This window comes from Pecten maximus, chromosome 4 (assembly GCF_902652985.1).
Source record: "Pecten maximus chromosome 4, xPecMax1.1, whole genome shotgun sequence".
In the NCBI taxonomy this organism is placed as follows: Eukaryota; Metazoa; Mollusca; class Bivalvia; order Pectinida; family Pectinidae; genus Pecten; species Pecten maximus.
In genome coordinates, this window is record NC_047018.1 from 6653611 (window position 1) to 6680809 (window position 27199).

The 27199-nt window shown below is 36.4% G+C and overlaps 2 protein-coding genes across 7 annotated transcripts in view; both read left to right on the top strand.

Annotated features, from left to right (window-relative positions):
- The window catches only part of LOC117325076 (heparan sulfate glucosamine 3-O-sulfotransferase 1-like), a 202087-nt gene that overhangs the window by 140103 nt on the left and 34785 nt on the right, over positions 1 to 27199 (top strand). The window lies entirely within an intron of this gene.
- LOC117325074 (heparan sulfate glucosamine 3-O-sulfotransferase 5-like) overlaps positions 1 to 27199 on the top strand; it is a 108987-nt gene that overhangs the window by 76100 nt on the left and 5688 nt on the right. The window contains exon 1 of one of the 6 annotated variants that reach the window (XM_033881005.1): positions 17141 to 17529. The exons of 3 other annotated variants lie outside the window; for them this stretch is intronic. The gene's annotated coding sequence lies outside the window, so the exon portion shown is untranslated. Of the gene's footprint in view, positions 1 to 17140; positions 17530 to 19354; positions 19466 to 26222; positions 26406 to 27199 lie in introns of those variants that run through there. 2 more of the 6 variants (XM_033881004.1, XM_033881003.1) reach the window with 2 other exon arrangements.

The window sequence follows — 27199 nt, forward strand, 5'->3', positions numbered from 1 at the left end:
TTAGTTACCTCTCCGACTGTACATCGTACCAGTTAGAGGAGAGTGTTACAGGAGTGAGGTTTAGGTACCTCTCCGACTGTACATCGTACCAGTTAGGGGAGAGTGTTACGGGAGTGAGGTTTAGGTACCTCTCCAACTGTACATCATACCAGTTAGGGGAGAGTGTTACAGGAATGAGGTTTAGGTACCTCTCCGACTGTACATCGTACCAGTTAGGGGAGAGTATTACAGGAGTGAGGTTTAGGTACCTCTCCGACTGTACATCGTACCAGTTAGGGGAGAGTATTACAGGAGTGAGGTTTAGGTACCTCTCCGACTGTACATAGTACCAGTTAGGGGAGAGTGTTACAGGAGTGAGGTTTAGGTACCTCTCCGACTGTACATCGTACCAGTTAGGGGAGAGTGTTACAGGAGTGAGGTTTAGGTACCTCTCCGACTGTACATCGTACCAGTTAGGGGAGAGTGTTACAGGAGTGAGGTTTAGGTACCTCTCCGACTGTACATCGTACCAGTTAGGGGAGAGTGTTACGGGAGTGAGGTTTAGGTACCTCTCCGACTGTACATCGTACCAGTTAGGGGAGAGTATTACAGGAGTGAGGTTTAGTTACCTCTCCGACTGTACATCGTACCAGTTAGAGGAGAGTGTTACAGGAGTGAGGTTTAGGTACCTCTCCGACTGTACATCGTACCAGTTAGGGGAGAGTGTTACGGGAGTGAGGTTTAGGTACCTCTCCGACTGTACATCGTACCAGTTAGGGGAGAGTGTTACAGGAGTGAGGTTTAGGTACCTCTCAGACTGTACATCGTACCAGTTAGGGGAGAGTGTTACAGGAGTGAGGTTTAGGTACCTCTCCAACTGTACATCATACCAGTTAGGGGAGAGTGTTACAGGAATGAGGTTTAGGTACCTCTCCGACTGTACATCGTACCAGTTAGGGGAGAGTGTTACAGGAATGAGGTTTAGGTACCTCTCCGACTGTACATCGTACCAGTTAGGGGAGAGTATTACAGGAGTGAGGTTTAGGTACCTCTCCGACTGTACATAGTACCAGTTAGGGGAGAGTATTACAGGAGTGAGGTTTAGTTACCTCTCCGACTGTACATCGTACCAGTTAGAGGAGAGTGTTACGGGAGTGAGGTTTAGGTACCTCTCCGACTGTACATCGTACCAGTTAGGGGAGAGTGTTACGGGAGTGAGGTTTAGGTACCTCTCCGACTGTACATCATACCAGTTAGGGGAGAGTGTTACAGGAATGAGGTTTAGGTACCTCTCCGACTGTACATCGTACCAGTTAGGGGAGAGTATTACAGGAGTGAGGTTTAGGTACCTCTCCGACTGTACATCGTACCAGTTAGGGGAGAGTATTACAGGAGTGAGGTTTAGGTACCTCTCCGACTGTACATAGTACCAGTTAGGGGAGAGTATTAAAGGAGTGAGGTTTAGGTACCTCTCCGACTGTACATCGTACCAGTTAGAGGAGAGTGTTACGGGAGTGAGGTTTAGGTACCTCTCCGACTGTACATCGTACCAGTTAGGGGAGAGTGTTACAGGAGTGAGGTTTAGGTACCTCTCCGACTGTACATCGTACCAGTTAGGGGAGAGTATTACAGGAGTGAGGTTTAGGTACCTCTCCGACTGTACATCGTACCAGTTAGGGGAGAGTGTTACAGGAGTGAGGTTTAGGTACCTCTCCGACTGTACATCGTACCAGTTAGGGGAGAGTATTACAGGAGTGAGGTTTAGGTACCTCTCCGACTGTACATCGTACCAGTTAGGGGAGAGTATTACAGGAGTGAGGTTTAGGTACCTCTCCGACTGTACATCGTACCAGTTAGGGGAGAGTGTTATGGGAGTAACTTCCCAAATAATGTGGCTTTGTTAACCTTCAGAATTTCATTTGCATGCTCCCTGTCAATAATCTGGAGTGATCCTCCGGTATCTTACCTCAGGAATACACCGTTGTCACAGCAATATTTACCTACAAGAGACATCCCAGAAAACTTTCCCCTGCCCTATATCATCAAGTTAGTTTCCATGGCGTTTGATGTTCACCATTCACATGTAGTACAATCTTTTCATCCTCCAGCTGTACTTGGCAACTCTTTAGTTTTTATTGAGATATGTAGCACATTTTATTATTTCATTCAGTGAATCAAACATACACCTTTCTATGAACATAGAAATTATGTGTTTATGATTAAAAGTCTCACATTTTTATAACGAAGGTGAGGCACCATGAATCTACCCTTGATCCTTACCACAAATTGAAAATGTAGCTTTTCCAATTTGAATAAGAGAAATAAAGCTTTGTGCCTAGTTTATAACATGATTGATATGTGCAGACCTGATATTAGAGGGAGGTGGCCATTTGTAAAGATGTGGGAGTTTGTATGACAATGATGACGGTCAGGTATTCAACACCTGTAGCAACCCTCTCTCGGTCAGCTGTACAGCGTCCCCTTAATGATAGGTTCAAACATGGTGTTTTATGTGTATGATAGGTGTTAAAATGTCATTTTACTTATATTCCCTTGGAGTAATCGTTTGTGAACCTTGTAACTTAAATGTTTTCTTTTCAAGTTGGATATTTGACAGAGATGTTATAACGTATGTCTGAATCATTGTTCTAAATGAAGTGGACATTTCCTTACTACCTCGGTAAACAACCCTTGTGGTATTGTTCCTGCTCAGGATGTATTAACAGTAATACATAGAAATTAATGATCTGGTTTATTGATTTTAAATAAACTTTGGGGATTACAGTTTAAGTTATGAAATTGATAATTTACAAATGTTTTATCTTTGATGAGTAGAAATTTGACTGTCGGAAATTAATTTTGGTTTTGTTTCACTAGTTTACTACTGGTATGTAAATTGCATTTTTAAACGAACATTAATGTTCGGTTATTGCCATCAAGAACTGGACTGAGAAATATGACCATATTTGGTAGCCACATTCACCAATACGCCATCTACTGTCTGTTTCAATGAAATATGGCTGCCCCCATGGCCTTACGCTTCAAATAATGTATGTGCAAAAACATCTTCGTTTTATATAGTAGTTTTACCGAAAATGTTGAAATGCATTCAGTAGATGTTTTCAAGATGCACACGATTTGAGAAATGCATAACGCTAGCGAAATGTGAAGACTAAATGAACCAGAACTTTGCGAACAACTCCAGGTCAATATATTTATGTAAACAACTATTGCGCAGGCGCATTCGTCTCCGGATGTTTAGAAAGTTTTGCTCTTCAGTGTTCACTCCAAAGCGGCTGATATTATAGCATAGGTCTGCAAATATGTCCGCGATTTACTTAAATGTGTAATATATATATTCTAGAATGTTACATCATTTTCATCTAGATGTGTATTTATATAATTTAGAGAAAGAAATATATCAATAACGGCATACGAAACGATACGTTGTATCATAGGTTATAGTGTACTGTACGTGTTTGCGAGAAAGAACTGTACATATGTATAGGCTTACAATAAAGTGGTATTTGTGGTCAGGGTGACTGGTCATAGCGTTAACGTTGTCATCGATTTCCATATACCATTTTCCTTTGATGAAAATGACCAATAAATGAAATGCAAATGATAATATCTTGTTGTTATGTGCACGGGATTGTTTGTGGTAGGCGATACTTGGAACGTCTTTACTGTTGTAAGGGAGGTAACTGCAAGATTACGGTTTCAAAAGTTATACCAATTTGATTGGTCGATTCTTTTATGACTTTGGCATGGGGTTTACAATCGAAGTGACAGATAACTACGGCAATATTCAGATGATATCAACAAAAACATTTTTGGATACGTGTGGTTGGCAGTTGTTGTCATGTTTAAAATGAAAAATTATATAGCTTGGTTTTATTTCGGCAAAGACGAGAATATTTACTGAAACGGACCACAGGTGAAGCGGACTTGGAAATACCGACGCGAAGAAAAATGGGGCTCAGTTATAATATATTGGCATTATTTTCAGAGAATTGACCCAAATATATGTTCCTCAATGCCTAATTGTATCATATGTAAAATATTAGAGGTTTATTTGACCGATTTTTAAATTAATTTTTCATTTGCGAATCGCGGCCCGATTGTCGTTAGAGTTGAATTGCCGAAATGGCCGATCTAGTGGACCCAAAATCGATATTTTTACGAGAGAATGGACCCAATATAGTAATCTTTGGTGTGTGTATAGAGACCATATGAATTTGTTTTTCATTTACCTGGAAGTATTTTGAAATAATTTGCAAAATACCGAATTCACGACCAAATTTTCGATTGTGACGAACTACTGAGACGGTGTTAAGTTCATGTTAAGTCAATCTGATTAAAATCAGCTGTTACATGGCTACGCACGGAGTAATCAATGCATTGATAAACTGAAAATTGAAATCAAGCAAATGAGTTAATATTTACCTTAAATATTTTTTCACTATACAACAAATGTTATAGATGACTATTTGTGCCATGCTGTTACAAGATTTCAGTTTCAATTCTAAAATTGAATTAGTATGTAAATATATGTTAGCCTGTCAATATCCACAAAGCGAGTGTAGTCTACTGTACTCAAAGTCATGCCAGTAGATAGCGGTACACATACTTACTGCTTACATCTAGTGCTTACTTGTGTGAACTATAAATCAATAACAAAATGGTTCATATATTTCTATATATGACTTCACAAATTATTTGGTGTCTGAAGATCTGAATGAAGTGAATAAACGATGTATTAAATTATGTTTATGAAATATTCAAATCATTGATCATTCTCTTTTAAAAATATTGATTTCAGGTCCATTTTGGTAATTCAACTATGACGGCAATCAGGCCTCAAATGGCGAATGATTACAAAAATTTTAAATACTTCTCGGTCAAATAAACCCCTAATATTTTACATATGATTAATTTTGACATTGGAGAACATATAATTGTGTCCATTCTCTAAGCACTGGTAGAAAGTACAGAATAGAGCTTCATAAATATATTCTCAAAATTACTAATTACCCCGGTAAATATAACATTTTACATAAACCTCCCATGACTGATGGTGAACTTAAAGTTGCAAATCTCCTGTGTCATTCCAATTTTGATGTGTAAATATATACACATACGGTATATACATGCATATAGATATAGATATGGAATGCTTCACAAATTTGCATACAGGTATGGAATCTTATAACACCCCCAAAAATGTTCTCTCCACATAAAGGTGTGATTTGTGCAATTACATTGCTGAACTGTGTGGTTCAGTATGATTGGATGATCAACATTGAAAAAGGACAATAAATAGGGAATGTGTCATCCCATCGAATGGACTGTAATCTTTGTGATCAGGTTTGAAGTTGAAAATGAAGCTTGAAGTTTTCTTTTCCTGTTTGCTGAATTATTCGATGAAGGTAGTCTTTATCTTATTATCACATTGTTTGCAATACTGTAATTATACCAGAAGTGTATCTTCTCATATAAAGATTTATTAACATCAAATGATTCCAGAACAAAAGGAGTCAAGTTTTTTAGCCCACCATCATCAGATGGTGGGCTGTTCAAATCGCCCTGCGTCCATGGTCCGTCGTCCGTCCGTCCCTCCCTCCCTCCCTCCGTCAGTAAACAATTCTTGTTATCGCTATTTCTCAGAAAGTGCTGAAGGGATCTTTCTCAAATTTCATATGTAGGTTCCCCTTGGTGCCTATTTATGCATATTGCATTTTGAGACCAATCGGAAAACAACATGGCCGACAGGCAGCCATCTTGGATTTTGACAATTGAAGTTTGTTATCGCTATTTCTGAGAAAGTACTGAAGGGATCTTTCTCAAATTTCATATGTAGGTTCCCCTTGGTGCCTAGTTATGCATATTGCGTTTTGAGACCAATCGGATAACAACATGGCCGACAGGCAGCCATCTTGGATTTTGACAATTGAAGTTTGTTATCGCTATTTCTGAGAAAGTACTGAAGGGATCTACTGAAGGGATCTTTCTCAAATTTCATATGTAGGTTCCCCTTGGTGCCTAGTTATGCATATTGCGATTTGAGACCAATCCGAAAACAACATGGCCGACAGGCAGCCATCTTGGAGTTTGACAATTGAAGTTTGTTATCACTATTTCTGAGAAAGTACTGAATGGATCTTTCTGAAATTTCATATATAGGTTTCCCTTGGTGCCTATTTATGCATATTGCCTTTTGAGACCAATCCGAAAACAACATGGCCGACAGGCAGCCATCTTAGATTTTGACAATTGAAGTTTGTTATCGCTATTTCTGAGAAAGTACTGAAGGGATCTACTGAAGGGATCTTTCTCAAATTTCATATGTAAGTTCCCCTTGGTGCCTAGTTATGCATATTGCGATTTGAGACCAATCCGAAAACAACATGGCCGACAGGCAGCCATCTTGGAGTTTGACAATTGAAGTTTGTTATCACTATTTCTGAGAAAGTACTGAATGGATCTTTCTGAAATTTCATATGTAGGTTTCCCTTGGTGCCTAGTTATGCATATTGCGTTTTGAGACCAATCTGAAAACAACATGGCCGACAGACCGCCATCTTTGATTTTGACAATTGAAGTTTGTTATCTCTATTTCTCAAAGTACTGAATGGATCTTTCTCAAATTTCATAAGTAGGTTCCCCTTGGTCCCTTGTATTGCATTTTTGGACCAGTCTGTCCTGAAAACAACCTGGCAAACAAACAGCCATTATTGTTAAATCTCAAATATCTTATATAGCTAGGATTCCCTTGTTTGAAAAGTACTGGAGGGATGTCTCAATTTGCACAGATTAGTAAAATGAAGGGAAAAGTAGAGAAAAGATCAATCTGACATGGAACCTATGAAGATAATTCAATGGTGGGCGCCAAGATCCCTCTGGGATCTCTTGTTGTTTTGAAGTACCATACATGCTTTAGTACAGTTTCAATAGGATACATTCCTAATCCGGGCCTTGATTAGCAGCTCTGGTTTTGGTTTTCAGTAATTCTTTATGTGTGTTTCATCATATTAAGTTGAAATATGCCAAACTAACGATGGAACTAGCCTAAATTTAGTGCATATTAGAAGTCGGCATCAATAAGGTCACAGAGTCCTGGCTGTATTATAACTGATGATGCCTTAAATTCCCGAAAGAAAGAAGACATATTTTATTTTCATCCATCTTAGATCTATCTTAGATCTATCTTAGATCAACAAACTTCCAATTTCAATTAGGACCTTACAGAAACATGCATGTGTACAATCATATCAGAACAGCTGCAAACATTTCAGATTATTTGCAATTAATTCCTAAACCGATATCAGTAAATTTATCAACTTTAAACTTAGAAGATTACTGATTTTGGGTTAAACAATAATGTTCGTTTACAGTACTTCCAGTACTTTGATTTTAAACAGATATTTGTTATGATGTGTGTCAGTACATTATAATGTTAAACAGAATGTAGATTACACACCAGTAAAAATTATTTATATATCTAATTTTGCATTTTTTTTATTTACACTATAATTTATTGAATGTTATACACACTGATGAAACAGCCAAACAACTGATAGAATAGCCAAACAACTGATAGAATAGCTAAACAGCTGACTCACTTTGGCAGGAATAGTTGTCAACTACAGGAATAAGCAGAATATAGTTCCAGGAAAACATCATCTATCTATTACTTATTGTAAGATGTTTTAAACATTTACAGTTTAATTCACGCATTGTTTTGCTCTGCATTATCATTGATTATGGCTCATCAAAAATAAATTCACAGAAGAGCTTGTGTTTGCCAAATATGGGGCCCCAGTCTCACTCACCTACGCACCAGACAAAAGTTTACTGAAGTTTAAACATCAATTTGTTTGGTAAGGCTAAATAGAGAATATACACAGTAATGTAGATATTACCAATTAAACTTCAACAAGATATGATAACGAGGAAGGTGATACGTGATGCCTACAATCAGGATGAGTTGCTATTTTCAATTGATAGTATCCATTGTAAATGACCCCTTTTGTCTGTGTAGCTATTTTCAGTTGATAGTATCCATTGTAAATGACCCCTTTTTTCTCATATAGCTGAGACTATCTCTGACAGGTTTGAGGAAATTGTTATATATGGGACAAAGCCAAAGCAAACCTTATAAATATCATGGCCATTATCTTTGGCAGACTTTTTAATCTCATTAAACTGTGTACAAAATTTCTAGGGGTGAAAAAAGAATTTTGGATCAATTTTGTGAACATTAATCCTTGAGTTTCAGTAAGACTGAATCCTTGTGAGTTTCAGTAAGACTGTATCCTTGTGAGTTTCAGTAAGACTGTATCCTTGTGAGTTTCAGTAAGACTGAATCCTTGTGAGTTTCAGTATGACTGTATCCTTGTGAGTTTCAGTAAGACTCAATCCTTGTGAGTTTCAGTAAGACTCAATCCTTGTGAGTTTCAGTAAGACTCAATCCTTGTGAGTTTCAGTAAGACTGTATCCTTGTGAGTTTCAGTAAGACTCAATCCTTATGAGTTTCAGTAAGACTGTATCCTTGTGAGTTTCAGTAAGACTCAATCCTTGTGAGTTTCAGTAAGACTCAATCCTTGTGAGTTTCAGTAAATCCTTGTGAGTTTCAGTAAGACTCAATCCTTGTGAGTTTCAGTAAGACTCAATCCTTGTGAGTTTCATTAAGACTCAATCCTTGTGAGTTTCAGTAAGACTCAATCCTTGTGAGTTTCATAAAGACTCAATCCTTGTGAGTTTCAGTAAGACTGTATCCTTGTGAGTTTCAGTAAGACTCAATTCTTGTGAGTTTCAGTAAATCCTTGTGAGTTTCAGTAAGACTCAATCCTTGTGAGTTTCGGTAGGACTCAATCCTTGTGAGTTTCAGTAAGACTCAATCCTTGTGAGTTTCAGTAAGACTCAATCCTTGTGAGTTTCAGTAAGACTGTATCCTTGTGAGTTTTAGTAAGACTGAATCCTTGTGAGTTTCAGTAAGACTCAATCCTTGTGAGTTTCAGTAAGACTCAATCCTTGTGAGTTTCAGTAAGACTCAATCCTTGTGAGTTTCAGTAAGACTGTATCCTTGTGAGTTTCAGTAAGACTCAATCCTTGTGAGTTTCAGTAAATCCTTGTGAGTTTCAGTAAGACTCAATCCTTGTGAGTTTCGGTAGGACTCAATCCTTGTGAGTTTCAGTAAGACTCAATCCTTGTGAGTTTCAGTAAGACTCAATCCTTGTGAGTTTCAGTAAGACTGTATCCTTGTGAGTTTCAGTAAGACTCGATCCTTGTGAGTTTCAGTAAATCCTTGTGAGTTTCAGTAAGACTGTATCCTTGTGAGTTTCAGTAAGACTGTATCCTTGTGAGTTTCAGTAAGACTGTACTTGTGAGTTTCAGTAAGACTCAATCCTTGTGAGTTTCAGTAAGACTGTATCCTTGTGAGTTTCAGTAAGACTGTATCCTTGTGAGTTTCAGTAAGACTGTATCCTTGTGAGTTTCAGTAAGACTCAATCCTTGTGAGTTTCAGTAAGACTGTATCCTTGTGAGTTTCAGTAAGACTGAATCCTTGTGAGTTTCAGTAAGACTCAATCCTTGTGAGATTCAGTAAGACTCAATCCTTGTGAGATTCAGTAAGACTGAATCCTTGTGAGTTTCAGTAAGACTCAATCCTTGTGAGTTTCAGTAAGACTGTATCCTTGTGAGTTTCAGTAAGACTCAATCCTTGTGAGTTTCAGTAAGACTGTATCCTTGTGAGTTTCAGTAAGACTGAATCCTTGTGAGTTTCAGTAAGACTCAATCCTTGTGAGATTCAGTAAGACTCAATCCTTGTGAGATTCAGTAAGACTGAATCCTTGTGAGTTTCAGTAAGACTCAATCCTTGTGAGATTCAGTAAGACTCAATACTTGTGAGTTTCAGTTAGACTCTTCTTCACAGTTTTTTCAGTTGAAACTCTTCATCACAGTTGATCATTTGAAACTCTTCATCAGATTTTTCAGTTGAAACCCTTCATCAGATTTTTCAGTTGAAACTCTTCATCAGATTTTTCAGTTGAAAGTCTTCATCAGATTTGATCTGTTCAAACTCTTGAGCGGGCTGCCTGTTTGACATTAAGGGTTGTGGTTGAATGTACCTGGGCTGCCTGTTTGACATTAAGGGTTGTGGTTGAATGTACCTGGGCTGCCTGTTTGACATTAAGGGTTGTAGTTGAATGTACCTGGGCTGCCTGTTTGACATTAAGGGTTGTGGTTGAATGTACCTGAGCTGCCTATTTGACATTAAGGGTTGTGGTTGAATGTACCTATCGCTGGTATCACTGTCCAACTCGTCTGGTCGCTACAATTTAAATGTGATGACAGCAGAAATAGCATTGGTAGTTTATGGTAAAAACAACTTGATATTCGGTGTAATTGAGAACATTTCTGGTCCCTGAGGGGATATACCATTATTGCTGAGTGATTATTACCGAATGTCTGTAATAGTTGTGAGTGGAAGATGATGATTTTTTTACATGGTAATTTAAAGTACTGACTGGTCAGTAACGAAGATTGTTTTTACATATTGGTAAGTACTGACTGGTCAGTAACGAAGATTGTTTGTACATATTGGTAAGTACTGACTGGTCAGTAACGAAGATTGTTTTTACATACTGTATATTGGTAAGTACTAACTAGTCAGTAAGGAAGATAGGCTCAGATTTAGTGTCATGAGAAAGAATTCTCATTGAAATAAAAATATTCACAGTTAAAGGACATACCAGTGATTATTTATTATTTTGTTCTAACTTGCTGTTTTAACTATATGTTTGTGAGAAGTAAGGTCTCTAATAAATACAATGTTGTATGTGCCTGTTATCTTTATCAAATTTTTGTGGTTTTGAAGTTTAATGATGATAGTTAAGAATTAGACATTTAGACATTTCAGTAATATTTAGTCATGCATTGTTAATTACAAGCTTGAAAAAAAGTTGAGCAATTAAGTCTAGACAGAGTTTGTGTTGGATTAGTGAGATTTGTAGGAGAGATTATGATCAGTACCATCGCTATAGAGATTATGATGATAATATGGTACCATCGCTATAGAGATTGTGTATCAGGGTTTTACTGTGTCCATTAATTGTAAGCACCTATCACAAGATCTTCTTTCTGTTTGGAGGGTTAAATGTCTACTGGACACCTAACAGGGTAACTACTACAAAGATTCCATCATTATCCCTTGTCACTTTCTACCCATTCTTGGCACCTTTCTTCCCTCATGACAGGTTGGGATGTCTTTGATAATGACAAGGTTAAAGTTTCAAAAACACATTCAGGGTAACCCAAGCCATGTAGTCCTTTAATAACCGCTTGAATGAGGAGAGTTTAAAAGTAAATATTTCTATGACAATCCGCTGACAGCTCTATGAAGGTCTTGTTGGTGACTCATAGTCTGTTATATAACCATTTACTGTGTTAACTAACGAGTAAGTTTTATAACCATTTACCATGTTAACTAACGAGTAAGTTAAATAACCATTTACTTTGTCAACTAACGAGTTAGTTTTATAACTGTTTACCATGTTAACTAACTAATTAGTTTTATAGCCATTTACCATGTTAACTAACTAATTAGTTTTATAGTCATTTAACATGTTAACTAACTAATTAGTTTTATAGCCATTTACCATGTTAACTAACTAATTAGTTTTATAACCATTTACCATGTTAACTAACTAATTAGTTTTAGGAGTTACCCATTAGTTTTAGGAGTTACCCATTGCAGTGTTTGTAGATGTATCATTTTGATTGAAATGATTGGATGTCTGGTTATCATGCTGTACTAACTAGAGTTAGTTATAGAAGTTATCCAATGGTTGGTTAGCTGGTTACAATATATCATGTTTTAGTTATAGAAGTTATCCAATGGTTGGTTAGCTGGTTACAATATATCATGTTTTAGTTATAGAAGTTATCCAATGGTTGGTTAGCTGGTTACAATATATCATGTTTTAGTTATAGAAGTTATCCAATGGTTGGTTAGCTGGTTACAATACATTTGTATATAATGTTTTTTTGTTTATAGAAGTTATCCAATGGTTGGTTAGCTGGTTACAATATATCATGTTTTAGTTATAGAAGTTATCCAATGGTTGGTTAGCTGGTTACAATATATCATGTTTTAGTTATAGAAGTTATCCAATGGTTGGTTAGCTGGTTACAATATATCATGTTTTAGTTATAGAAGTTATCCAATGGTTGGTTAGCTGGTTACAATACATTTGTATATAATGTTTTTTTGTTTATAGAAGTTATCCAATGGTTGGTTGGCTGGTTACAATATATCATGTTTTAGTTATAGAAGTTATCCAATGGTTGGTTGGCTGGTTACAATATATCATGTTTTAGTTATAGAAGTTATCCAATAGTTGGTTGGCTGGTTACAATATATCATGTTTTAGTTATAGAAGTTACCCAATGGTTGGTTGGCTGGTTACAATATATCATGTTTTAGTTATAGAAGTTATCCAATGAGTGTTGGCTGGTTACAATATATCATGTTTTAGTTATAGAAGTTACCCAATGAGTGGTTGGCTGGTTACAATATATCATGTTTTAGTTATAGAAGTTATCCAATGGTTGGTTGGCTGGTTACAATATATAATGTTTTATTATAGAAGTTATCCAATGGTTGGTTGGCTGGTTATAATATATAATGTTTTATTATAGAAGTTATCCAATGGTTGGTTGGCTGGTTATAATATATAATGTTTTAGTTATAGAAGTTACCCAATGGTTGGTTGGCTGGTTACAATATATCATGTTTTAGTTATAGAAGTTATCCAATGAGTGGTTGGCTGGTTACAATTTATCATGTTTTAGTTATAGAAGTTACCCAATGGTTGGTTGGCTGGTTACAATATATCATGTTTTAGTTATAGAAGTTATCCAATGAGTGGTTGGCTGGTTACAATATATCATGTTTTAGTTATAGAAGTTATCCAATAGTTGGTTGGCTGGTTACAATATATAATGTTTTAGTTATAGAAGTTATCCAATGAGTGGTTGGCTGGTTACAATATATCATGTTTTAGTTATAGAAGTTACCCAATGAGTGGTTGGCTGGTTACAATATATCATGTTTTAGTTATAGAAGTTACCCAATGGTTGGTTGGCTGGTTACAATATATCATGTTTTAGTTATAGAAGTTATCCAATGAGTGGTTGGCTGGTTACAATATATCATGTTTTAGTTATAGAAGTTATCCAATAGTTGGTTGGCTGGTTACAATATATCATGTTTTAGTTATAGAAGTTATCCAATGAGTGGTTGGCTGGTTACAATATATCATGTTTTAGTTATAGAAGTTACCCAATGAGTGGTTGGCTGGTTACAATATATCATGTTTTAGTTATAGAAGTTACCCAATGAGTGGTTGGCTGGTTACACTATATAATGTTTTAGTTCTAGAAGTTATCCAATGGTTGGTTTGCTGGTTACAATATACATGTATAATGGTTTTAGATATAGAAGTTATCCAAGGAGTGGTTAGCTGGTTACAATATATCATGTTTTAGTTATAGAAGTTATCCAATAGTTGGTTGGCTGGTTACAATATATCATGTTTTAGTTATAGAAGTTATCCAATGAGTGGTTGGCTGGTTACAATATATCATGTTTTAGTTATAGAAGTTACCCAATGAGTGGTTGGCTGGTTACAATATATCACGTTTTAGTTATAGAAGTTACCCAATGAGTGGTTGGCTGGTTACAATATATCATGTTTTAGTTATAGAAGTTATCCAATAGTTGGTTGGCTGGTTACAATATATCATGTTTTAGTTATAGAAGTTATCCAATGAGTGGTTGGCTGGTTACAATATATCATGTTTTAGTTATAGAAGTTACCCAATGAGTGGTTGGCTGGTTACAATATATCATGTTTTAGTTATAGAAGTTATCCAATGAGTGGTTGGCTGGTTACAATATATAATGTTTTAGTTATAGAAGTTACCCAATGAGTGGTTGGCTGGTTACAATATATCATGTTTTAGTTATAGAAGTTACCCAATGAGTGGTTGGCTGGTTACAATATATCATGTTTTAGTTATAGAAGTTATCCAATGGTTGGTTGGCTGGTTACAATATATCATGTTTTAGTTATAGAAGTTATCCAATGGTTGGTTGGCTGGTTACAATATATCATGTTTTAGTTATAGAAGTTACCCAATGAATGGTTGGCTGGTTACAATATATCATGTTTTAGTTATAGAAGTTATCCAATGGTTGGTTGGCTGGTTACAATATATCATGTTTTAGTTATAGAATTTTCCCAATGAGTGGTTGGCTGGTTACAATATATCATGTTTTAGTTATAGAAGTTATCCAATGAGTGTTGGCTGGTTACAATATATCATGTTTTAGTTATAGAATTTTCCCAATGAGTGGTTGGCTGGTTACAATATATCATGTTTTAGTTATAGAAGTTATCCAATGAGTGTTGGCTGGTTACAATATATCATGTTTTAGTTATAGAAGTTATCCAATGGTTGGTTGGCTGGTTACAATATATCATGTTTTAGTTATAGAAGTTACCCAATGAGTGGTTGGCTGGTTACAATATATAATGTTTTAGTTATAGAAGTTATCCAATGAGTGGTTGGCTGGTTACAATATATCATGTTTTAGTTATAGAAGTTATCCAATGGTTGGTTGGCTGGTTACAATATATCATGTTTTAGTTATAGAAGTTATCCAATGGTTGGTTGGCTGGTTACAATATATCATGTTTTAGTTATAGAAGTTATCCAATGGTTGGTTGGCTGGTTACAATATATCATGTTTTAGTTATAGAAGTTACCCAATGAGTGGTTGGCTGGTTACAATATATCATGTTTTAGTTATAGAAGTTACCCAATGAGTGGTTGGCTGGTTACAATATATCATGTTTTAGTTATAGAAGTTATCCAATGGTTGGTTGGCTGGTTACAATATATCATGTTTTAGTTATAGAAGTTATCCAATGAGTGGTTAGCTGGTTATTTTACTTCACTAACCTGGGTTAGTTAATTTTCAAATTGTAATAATATGTTAAACACAGTGTTTCTTGATCTGGGTAAAAAAAACTAATGACCTGAAACAATGTCAAAGAATGAGGTTGCTTCATTTAAAGGCAAAGTGCTTTAATTGCCCTTCATAAAACTTTACATATTTGAAACCATTCCCATTCATTCATGCAAGTACTTGTTAAAAAAAAAACACTTTCTTATAAGAAGGAAAAGGATTTCATGTCTAATCAGCACAGACAAGATAGTTTGTGAACTTTTTTTTGTGCACACAAAACCTTAGAGATCTACACATACCACAGAGTCCAGTTCAAAGATGTGAGGATCAGCGCTAATGAAGCTTCTGAACTGCCTGTTGGATATCTGGAAAGAGATACAGAGAAAAGCAGGCGATAACCTTGATCCAACTGTAAAGAAGGAAAAGCAAGCGATAACCTCGGTTTAAACAGAGAACAGCAAAATGTTGCTGATAACCTGAGGCAAGGCAGCTAAAGTTTTTAAATTCACACATGTACAATGTTTCCCTTTGTATACAAGTAAAAACGACAGTGCAGCAACATCTGTTGCAGGATTATTTCTCAAGGAAATCTTGGTTGTTGAGACAAGTTTTAACACTGTGAATATACAGTATAAGTGAACATGATTATTGTATTAAGGTAACTTAACTCTTCATCAGTAAACAAATGTTATTCCAGATTTTCAGTGGAACTGAGGAAATTGAAAAAACATGCATCAAGCCAACCACTGTGTATACAATGGTTTGTAGAATATATGTGGTAGCCTGGCTTAGAGAGCAAAGGTACATGGAGATTTCAATCACCCAGGGAAAGCTTTCTTAACTTTTAAAATATTAGAAACATTTCAAAAGAAATATTATGTTAAAAAACATCTGTCACTATAGAATTCATAATTAACTGAATGGATTTAATCTTTGTTAGCAGCAGACTGGACTGACTAGGGGGTTTATTGTATGGACCCTGGACTGGTCGTAGTCTAATGCTCGCTCCCTAAGTTCATATAACAGGCTAACATTGGGAGCCTTTAATAATGGTGGTATTGATCAAGTGGTGTAAATGTTGATTAGGACCCAGTCAGCTTAACCTCACAATGGATTATATGTGTGAAATGTGGTGTCAACATAAATCTTAACAAAACATGTTTGTTTCTGATGATCTGATATTCCAGGCTATAGGGCACTTGAGAGAAACACTTCAGGAATTTAAAAGTTGTTAATTGAATGCTTATTTCATACATTTTGGGTGAAGGAAGCTGACAACACAGCGTTGATTAGCAAGTGTGTGTCTATGCATTTATCCAGCTGCAGTATCCACCCACTTCTGATTCATCACACATTTCCATCACAGAATTATAGCAAGTAGACTGAATTATTGACGTTTCTCTTCATTTATATACTCAATATCCTCTCAATTCAGGGCTCACCATTGTAAACATTTCACCCATCATTTGTCCCGCAAGATGTTGCAAGCAGCACTACTTTGGAGAGCTGAATTAGTCATTATTCCGATTTAATTGCTTTGAAACTGTTTATTGATGCATTAGGCTGTTATTTTGTTTGTTTAAACAAATTTTAATTTCAGTTTTCTGTAAATCAAGAATGTGACATGGTGAAAAATCAAATGAATACTGAAATTAGGAATCTTGTGAGTTGTGGCCGAAGTTGTCCTGTGGGAACTGTGAGCTCCACTCACTACTCTCGGCCCTTTAAACTTGATCGACATATCTGACATTAGCCTGATTGTTGATTACTTAATGGTTATTTGTTGAGTAAAAACTAAAATTGTATGTTTTAATTGTAATTAATTTACACTACTGACACAAGATCAATATTCATATTTCTAATTCAAAAGCACATTTAATGCAAACCTATGTATGAAATATCTACTCAAGGTTGAGAGTGAGTATTGCTGTGTATAAGAGGTTTCTTTTGTTCCCCTCTATGTTATTGTACTGCTAAGTGATTGCTGTGATATTCTGTTAATTCATGATACAAACTTTCACATTGTTATAATGTCCTGTTAAATTGATATCCGATACTAGGGATGGTATATAAAAAACGACCTTGTCGGAAAGTCTGTTTGAAAGTATTATAACTGGACTATGAATGAAACTGAGCGGGGGACCTTTGATAATCTTTACAGGCTGTTGATGCTGTTACTACACACTAGGCCTTCACAGGAGAACCTGCCAGTCCTCCACTCGATGGCCGAGGCATACACTTGTGTTTTCATCAAGTGCTGGAAATAATTCTGAATACTAGTGTTTTAATTATAAATCTGTATCTCTACAAGATAAAATTATTTTGCAGTGTTTCAAAGAAGTGGATAATTACTGACACTTTGGCGACATACACACGGAGATGTCCCAAACCTTCCGGATACCGAACACTGTTATCAATCATACAATACTAGAAAAAGGAAATTCAATTTGGATTTGTTCTTTACTTGACATAATCAAATCAGAAGAAGGGGAATTGGAAGACATTTGTTTGTGGTAGGTAGGCGCTTAGCCAAGGATAAATTCTGATGAGTATAAGGAGGGCCACTGGCCATAATAAAGTGCTGCTATTTCACTCTGGGGATGACAGGTAAGGTTGGTTCACTCAGTTGTTAGCCAAATGACTGACAGGAAGTTCCACTCCTGCTAGTCCTGTAACCTCTGTTGGCTAGCTGCCCTCTGACCATGCTTAGCCAGGGGCATTGTATTGGATGTAGTGTAATTTTGGGGAAAGCAAGTTTTATTTTTAGATCCATGTTCGAGGCTCAATTTGATATATATGATGATTTTGAACCACAGCTATATAAAAAATAAAATGAAATGAAATGATAAATGGTTTCATTTTAAAGATCTTTTCCCCCTCATTCAGTGATTTCACACCAACCTTCTATAGTTTTTTTCGTCTTCAGTACCGAGTGTTTATGTATGTTCAGGTTTTTAGAAGTTTGTGACGAACTACATAATTACTTTTATATTATGATGGATTAAAATATGCTGGGAGGCATTCATTGTTATACTGCACAAAGACAGGTACATTTTAGAAGATGTATATTTTGTGGCATTTCTCATTGGTTCAATGTTTCAAAACTTGTGCTTTTCAACTATTAAGTGACATTTTGATTGAGAGTCTCAGGATTTTCAATGTTTTTGGCCACAAAACTTGACATACCTACATACTCCTGAAAAGTTCAGCATAATGCTGGAAAGGAAATGTCTCAAAAGAATAATAGGAAAGCAAATGTCTGATCCGGAGGATGTATAGAGCGTGTACCAATGACTCTAGGTATGGCAGAGGTTTATAATGGATAGTCACGCCATATATATTGTTGCTATTTTTTGCTGTTATATAAATAATCTGCTTGTTGTGTGCATGTGTTTTAAACAATTTCTTTTCTGTTTGCACAATGTCAGCATCAAGTTTTGTTATTGGTGAACTTCAGGTTTGTTACATTAAAATATTCGTCTGCTGTCTTATTTGTAGACAAACTTGAAAAGCCATTAATGTTTTAATAAGGGTTTTACATGCAAAGCCTAGACAAGGTGTTGACAAATATTTTGTTGCAATAATATTAGTATATCAGTTTTCAAGAACTCAAGTCTTCTCGGCTTCACTGTATTGTTTTTAGACAGAATATGTAGCCTTTATTTCACTGTCTTGTTTGTAAACAGAAAATACTTTTTTTTTCATCATATTGTTTGTAGACAGAATATATAACCTTTGAATGCTCTAATTCAGAATAGAAAATAATTGATGCAAAAGTGTAAAAAATGGCTTGATTTCCTGTAGAATTGTAGAACTGTAGAAGTGTTGTTATACGCTGCCTGGTCAGGGATGGTATTGTCACTAAATACCATTGTTTGTATGTTATCTATTTCTTTTATAAACAATTTCCAATTTCACTATACTGACAGAATTCTGGTACACTACCCTTTGTTCCCAACAATTTGATCACCTGAAAAGCTAGTCTGAGAAATTGTTTACTAATTTTAAAAGGTTGACTATTATTGCTGAGTACTGAGGCATATTAAATTCTTGGCATGCATGATAAAGAGTGTGAAATACAAAACCTATTTACACTGGAGAACTTATTATTTATAGTCTCAAAATTACTTTCTCGGAGAGTCAAAGGTCACAGTTGGTTCAGTAAAATTAATACTCAATGTAGGTATCAATGGAAACCATATTGGAGTCAGTTTTGTATGACATCAGTTGGATTTGTTTGACCTTCATTAACTCACAGAGTTCCTTCATCGGTCCATGACCCATGAACCAATGAAAACCTATTATACATTTGGCAGTGGCTAGTTGGGCACTGAAGTCCGCTGAAGTACAGTGGTAAAGGGTACTCTGTGAGACACACTTGGCGTGGGAATACCAGTGTATTGGTAGGGAGCATTGAGTCACCTTACACAGCCTTCCATGGCGGTCAATGTGAGTCTTTAGAAATTTTATCTTCCAGGATAAATCTTCAAATTGAATTTGATATATTGGTAGTAGTGTGTGGTACTTTGGTGTTCAGTGTAAGCTGCAGTTACAATGGCTATACAGGTATGATGTGTAAAAAGTACAGATTTTATTGGACACTTTTAACAGTTCTCTCAGTGGTACTTTCTGGGTAGACTCTTTGAGAGGAACCAGAGAGTACTTGTTAAATTGTAAAATCTAACTGGGCTTTGGAATTGATTTTACGGTATATTTCTGACAGGGACAAAAATGGATTGTCAAATACAAACTATAGATTATGTGCGTACTACTGTCAATTGCCATTAGCTGTGTCAGCATTTATTTATACAGACTAGGGGAATTGGAGGCACATCAATAAGCCCTGCATCAGGAATGTGTGTGTGATTAAAAAACAAATGACAATTTCAATAAGGACTTGCATATTAATTTTTAATTCTGCTCATTCTTGTCATCGTCTTGTGGGTTGATGTCCATAACTCTAGTGTCTGTAACTTTACTTGTTAGCTTTATCTTTACAATTTGTTTGTTGGTTTTATTTTGTTTATTTGTTTGAGAAAACTGTGAAGAAAATTTCCAGTAATTGTATTGTGTTAAGGTAACTGTGAGGATCACAATGCTTGTTTATGTGATGTGAAGTAGGCTTTGATGATATCAGCCTCTGTAACATCAAGATGCTGTGAGGAATCACCACCAGCTCCATAGCCAACCGCCTGGCATTTCTCTACCAAGATTTATTGACAAGCCGCAGAGTTTAGTGCCATACAAATTGAAAGATTTCTGTTGGTAATTTACTGGATTTGTGTGTCCGGAGACTATTTAATTATTCCTGTAAATGTATTGACAAAATATATTGTATGAAGAGAGATGCTGGACCAAGTTTTAGACAAACTGGTCGGCTCAATATTCCACAACTCTATCAAAATTATGGTAGGATACCAGCAGATGTAATTACTATTTGAGAGAAAATTATTGCATGCGTAATCATTGTTTCGATGAATGGTGTCTTGGGAAACTCCATAAATATTTCAATTATGGTAGCGTTGTTGGTTACAAGGACAAAGCTTGTGTTTGGTCCCACAATGACATAGTTAACCTTAGCTGTGATGTTGTAAGTGGTAATTAACCGATGGTTGGAGACAATTGGAGCTTGGGATGCTGGGCTTAAGTGATATTGCTTGCCTCAGCTCTGGCATTCAAAGAGTGATCAACTGAGTGTACTGTTAATGTATAATGTAAAAATAGAAATGATCATATTTTGATTTTTCATTAAAGAATCAAAAGAAACCATAAACAGTGGTTAACACTGGGTTTATTTCTCTAAATAGTCCCATGACTGCAAAGTAGCTCCTATTGTTAAACAGGCTTACAGCTGTCTGTATCAACATATTGAGTGTTGTCTACAGCAGACTTACAGTTGTCTGTATGAACATATTGAGTGTTGTTTACAGCAGACTTACAGCTGTCTGTATCAACATATTGAGTGTTGTTTACAGCAGACTTACAGCTGTCTGTATTAACATATTGAGTGTTGTTTACAGCAGACTTACAGCTGTCTGTGTGAACATATTGAGTGTTGTTTACAGCAGACTTACAGCTGTCTGTATCAACATATTGAGTGTTGTTTACAGCAGACTTACAGCTGTCTGTGTTAACATATTGAGTGTTGTTTACAGCAGGCTTACAGCTGTCTGTATGAACCTATTGAGTGTTGTTTACAGTAGACTGACAGCTGTCTGTATGAACCTATTGAGTGTTGTTTACAGCAGACTTACAGCTGTCTGTGTTAACATATTGAGTGTTGTTTACAGCAGACTGACAGCTGTCTGTTTGAACATATTGAGTGTTGTTTACAGCAGACTTACAGCTGTCTGTATGAACATGACAAATGATACTTGTACAAAATCTAGTCAAGAGACAAATGAAGCATGTTTGAAATCCACTGGAAGGAAAATTTACTGTACAATACCTACAAATGGTACATGCTTATTGCCTGTATAATGATCAATCAATGTATAAAGAATATTTTACTCAATTTGATTTTAAAAAAAGTATGTTTTTGGGCCGCCATGAAGCGCAAGTTTAAGAAGAGAAATTTAGTTATTTCCTGTATGATGTATTAACGTCTATGATATTTTGTTTGTACACCTGGTTGTTACGTAGTAAACAATTGGTGAAGAAACCTTTCCTGAACTCAGGATTGTGTAAAGAACAAACCTTTCCTGAACTCAGGATTGTGTAAAGAACAAACCTTTCCTGAACTCAGGATTGTGTAAAGAACAAACCTTCCCTGAACTCAGGATTGTGTAAAGAACAGACCTTTCCTGAACTCAGGATTGTGTAAAGAACAGACCTTTCCTGAACTCAGGATTGTGTAAAGAACAAACCTTCCCTGAACTCAGGATTGTGTAAAGAACAAACCTTTCGTAAACTCAGGATTGTGTAAAGAACAGACCTTCCCTGAACTCAGGATTGTGTAAAGAACAGACCTTCCCTGAACTCAGGATTGTGTAAAGAACAAACCTTTCCTGAACTCAGGATTGTGTAAAGAACAAACCTTTCCTGAACTCAGGATTGTGTAAAGAACAAACCTTTCCTGAACACAGGATTGTGTAAAGAACAAACCTTTCCTGAACTCAGGATTGTGTAAAGAACAAACCTTTCCTGAACTCAGGATTGTGTAAAGAACAAACCTTTCCTGAACTCAGGATTGTGTAAAGAACGAACCTTTCCTGAACTCAGGATTGTGTAAAGAACAAACCTTTCCTGAACTCAGGATTGTGTAAAGAACAAACCTTTCCTGAACCCAGGATTGTGTAAAGAACAAACCTTTCCTGAACTCAGGATTGTGTAAAGAACAAACCTTTCCTGAACTCAGGATTGTGTAAAGAACAAACCTTCCCTGAACTCAGGATTGTGTAAAGAACAGACCTTCCCTGAACTCAGGATTGTGTAAAGAACAAACCTTTCCTGAACTCAGGATTGTGTAAATTAAGAACAAACCTTCCCTGAACTCAGGATTGTGTAAAGAACAAACCTTTCGTAAACTCAGGATTGTGTAAAGAACAGACCTTCCCTGAACTCAGGATTGTGTAAAGAACAGACCTTCCCTGAACTCAAGATTGTGTAAAGAACAGACCTTTCCTGAACTCAGGATTGTGTAAAGAACAGACCTTTCCTGAACTCAGGATGGCGTAACTGAAACTATAATCTGTAAGAACGTACTTTCTGAACCAAGTACTCCATCTAATTCATTGGTTTTCACCTCAATGCCAAGGTTTATGAGAATTGCTGATACAGCAGACATCATAACTAACTTAAGGAAGGATCCCTGTATTAAAGCTAGCAATAATGTGTGTACTGATTCCAACATATCACTGCAGTATAATGTGTTTCAATAATTCTGTTGTGATACAAACAATTTGCATATTCAAACATGTCAGTTAGTTTATTTTACAAGCTTTTAAAGAGCAAAACAACATTTCAAATATCTCGAGATGTGACCTCTTAGTAGAGTAGCTATTTGTAGGACACTGTCTTGAAGGAGAGAGTCAAAGTGACCATTGTGATATAACCAGGGCCTTGGTCAGCAGTGTTGGAGGATTATAGGTCACTTGTCAGGGCCATTGTTTGCTGTTTTTGTATATTGTTGACGTGCCAGTGTTAATGGCCCTTGATCTGTTGTCACACCTAACACCTGGGTATAGTCAGTACAGGATCACTCCTTCTATACGATATTACCTGGGTATAGTCAGTACAGGATCACTCCTTCTATACGATATTACCTGGGTATAGTCAGTATGGGATCACTCCTTCTATACGATATTACCTGGGTATAGTCACTACGAGATCACTCCTTCTATACGATATTACCTGGGTATAGTCACTACGAGATCACTCCTTCTATACGATATTACCTGGGTATAGTCAGTATGGGATCACTCCTTCTATACGATATTACCTGGGTATAGTCAGTATGGGATCACTCCTTCTATACGATATTACCTGGGTATAGTCAGTATGGGATCACTCCTTCTATACGATATTACCTGGGTATAGTCAGTATGGGATCACTCCTTCTATACGATATTACCTGGGTATAGTCAGTATGGGATCACTCCTTCTATACGATATTACCTGGGTATAGTCAGTACGGGATCACTCCTTCTATACGATATTACCTGGGTATAGTCAGTATGGGATCACTCCTTCTATACCTAACACCTGGGTATAGTCAGTATGGGATCACTCCTTCTATACCTTATTACCTGGGTATAGTCAGTACGGGATCACTCCTTCTATACGATATTACCTGGGTATAGTCAGTATGGGATCACTCCTTCTATACCTTGTTACCTGGGTATAGTCAGTATGGGATCACTCCTTCTATACCTTATTACCTGGGTATAGTCAGTACGGGATCACTCCTTCTATACGATATTACCTGGGTATAGTCACTACGAGATCACTCCTTCTATACGATATTACCTGGGTATAGTCAGTATGGGATCACTCCTTCTATACGATATTACCTGGGTATAGTCAGTATGGGATCACTCCTTCTATACGATATTACCTGGGTATAGTCAGTATGGGATCACTCCTTCTATACGATATTACCTGGGTATAGTCAGTATGGGATCACTCCTTCTATACGATATTACCTGGGTATAGTCAGTATGGGATCACTCCTTCTATACGATATTACCTGGGTATAGTCAGTATGGGATCACTCCTTCTATACGATATTACCTGGGTATAGTCAGTATGGGATCACTCCTTCTATACGATATTACCTGGGTATAGTCAGTATGGGATCACTCCTTCTATACGATATTACCTGGGTATAGTCAGTATGGGATCACTCCTTCTATACGATATTACCTGGGTATAGTGTACTATGGAAATGTATGCCTCTAGCCCAGCCTACTCTACTGCACAAGCAAGATTTTGCCTTCAATTTTTCATCAGTAAAAAAAAAATTCTTGTTATGGAACAGTACATGTTTTGAATTATTCTGTAGGAACATGTGCTTCAGATTGGATGTTGTTTGACCAGGATGTTAATTTCAAACTCCTGCACCTAATTCAGGTCATGGCTCTATAACTGTTCTGTAAGGTCAAGGTCACAGCTCTAACTTTTCTGTAAGGTCAATGTTATATATCTGTGACTGTTCGGTAAGGTCAAGATCATAGTTTCTGTAATGTATTCTGTAAGATCAAGCTCACGCACACCTCTAACTGTTCTGTAAGGTCAAGGTTATATATCTGTGACTGTTCAGTAAGGTCAAGATCATAGTTCTGTAATGTATTCTGTAAGATCAAGCTCACAGCTCTAATTGTTCTGTAAGGTCAAGGTCATATATCTGACTTTTCTCTAAGGTCAAGGTCATATTTCTATAACTGTTCTGTATGATGAATGTCACAGCTTTAACTGTTCTGTATGGTCAAGGTCATAGTTCTGTAAAATCAAGGTGACCTGGCTTTGTAACTGGGCTGGGGCAGATACCAATTTGACATTTTACTTTGCATTACCTTCTACAATAGGTAATATGCACTGAAAGGCTGAAGTCAAAAGGTACATACACATTACCACACAATTCCCATCAAGTCATTATAGGTATAGATATTTGCCAAATTAAGAAAAATATGAATTCTTGAGATAGAAATTACATATAGCAATTTAATTCCAGTTCATGGTGTATAGTGATTTATAATCAGGTTGATATAGTATATAGTATATAGTGATTTATAATCAGGTTGATATAGTATATAGTGATTTATAATCAGGTTGATATAGTATATAATGATTTATAATCAGGTTGATATAGTATATAGTGATTTATAATCAGGTTGATATAGTATATAGTGATTTATAATCAGGTTGATATAGTATATAGTGATTTATAATCAGGTTGATATAGTATATAGTGATTTATAATCAGGTTGATATAGTATATAGTGATTTATAATCAGGTTGATATAGTATATAGTGATTTATAATCAGGTTGATATAGTATATAGTGATTTATAATCAGGTTGATATAATATAGTGATTTATAATCAGGTTGATAAAATATATGGTGATTTATAATCAGGTTGATATAGTATATAGTGATTTATAATCAGGTTGATATAGTATATAGTGATTTATAATCAGGTTGATAAAGTATATAGTGATTTATAATCAGGTTGATATATAGTGATTTATAATCAGGTTGATATAGTATATAGTGATTTATAATCAGGTTGATATATATTGTATAGTGATTTATAATCAGGTTGATATAGTATATAGTGATTTATGACCTGGTATACAATGTAGTACATAGTGGTTTATAACTAGGTGAATATAGTCAAATGCCTGAGTAATTGTATTACCTCTGATCCCTAAATAACTCGGAATTAAATTTATCCAGTATTCAATCACGTACAACTGTGGAATTATCTTTGGAATTTATTAATCTCTTGACATTAAGAAAATAAAAACTCTATAGAAGAGGGACTCTAAAAAGAAGTTCAAATTAGAGCGTGGATCATGAAGGAGATTAACATGATAACGGAGAAAGATTAACCAGATAATCTATAAAAACCTGTCACTAATCAACAGTGGAGAAAGATCATACCATGTCACAACTCACTGACATTTGGGTTCTTATGCTTTTTAATCTCCACTCATTCATGCTGAATGTTTAAAACACCTGCTTTTTAGTCTAGGTAATTGAAGCTAGGATTACAGGTAGAAAAAGGGGACATAGTCCCTTTAACACTGGAGTGTATAGAGACACCACTCTCCCGACAGCCAGTGTGGGTTAGACTTGTCAGCCAGCGTGGGTTAGTGGTCGGTTGTGTTATGGTGTTAATCTGTATATGAGGGAGCACACAGCTGTCGGAACTGGAGTTCACACAAGGTAAGGCAGGCCGTAGTTACATTGAGGAAATAGTCTTAAAACATTTTGTAGGTACGTACACATACAGAATTTTTTTTAAGGAAATCAGCAAAATTGTAAAAAAAAAGTTTAAGTCAAGCAAAAAATGGTTTAAGAGTACTAAGGACTGTATAGACAGCATGTAGAGTCTATTTTACTGCACACAGTGTACTGTACTACACCGGAGTTTAACCTCACAGCGTACTGTACTACACCGGAGTTTAACCTCACAGCGTACTGTACTGCACCGGAGTTTAACCTCACAGTGTACTGTACTACACCGGAGTTTAACCTCACAGTGTACTGTACTACACCGGAGTTTAACCTCACAGCGTACTGTACTACACCGGAGTTTAACCTCACAGCGTACTGTACTACACCGGAGTTTAACCTCACAGCGTACTGTACTACACCGGAGTTTAACCTCACAGCGTACTGTACTACACCGGAGTTTAACCTCACAGCGTACTGTACTGCACCGGAGTTTAACCTCACAGCGTACTGTACTGCACCGGAGTTTAACCTCACAGCGTACTGTACTGCACCGGAGTTTAACCTCACAGCGTACTGTACTGCACCGGAGTTTAACCTCACAGCGTACTGTACTGCACCGGAGTTTAACCTCACAGCATACTGTACTGCACCGGAGTTTAACCTCACAGCATACTGTACTGCACCGGAGTTTAACCTCACAGCGTACTGTACTGCACCGGAGTTTAACCTCACAGCATACTGTACTGCACCGGAGTTTAACCTCACAGTGTACTGTACTGCAC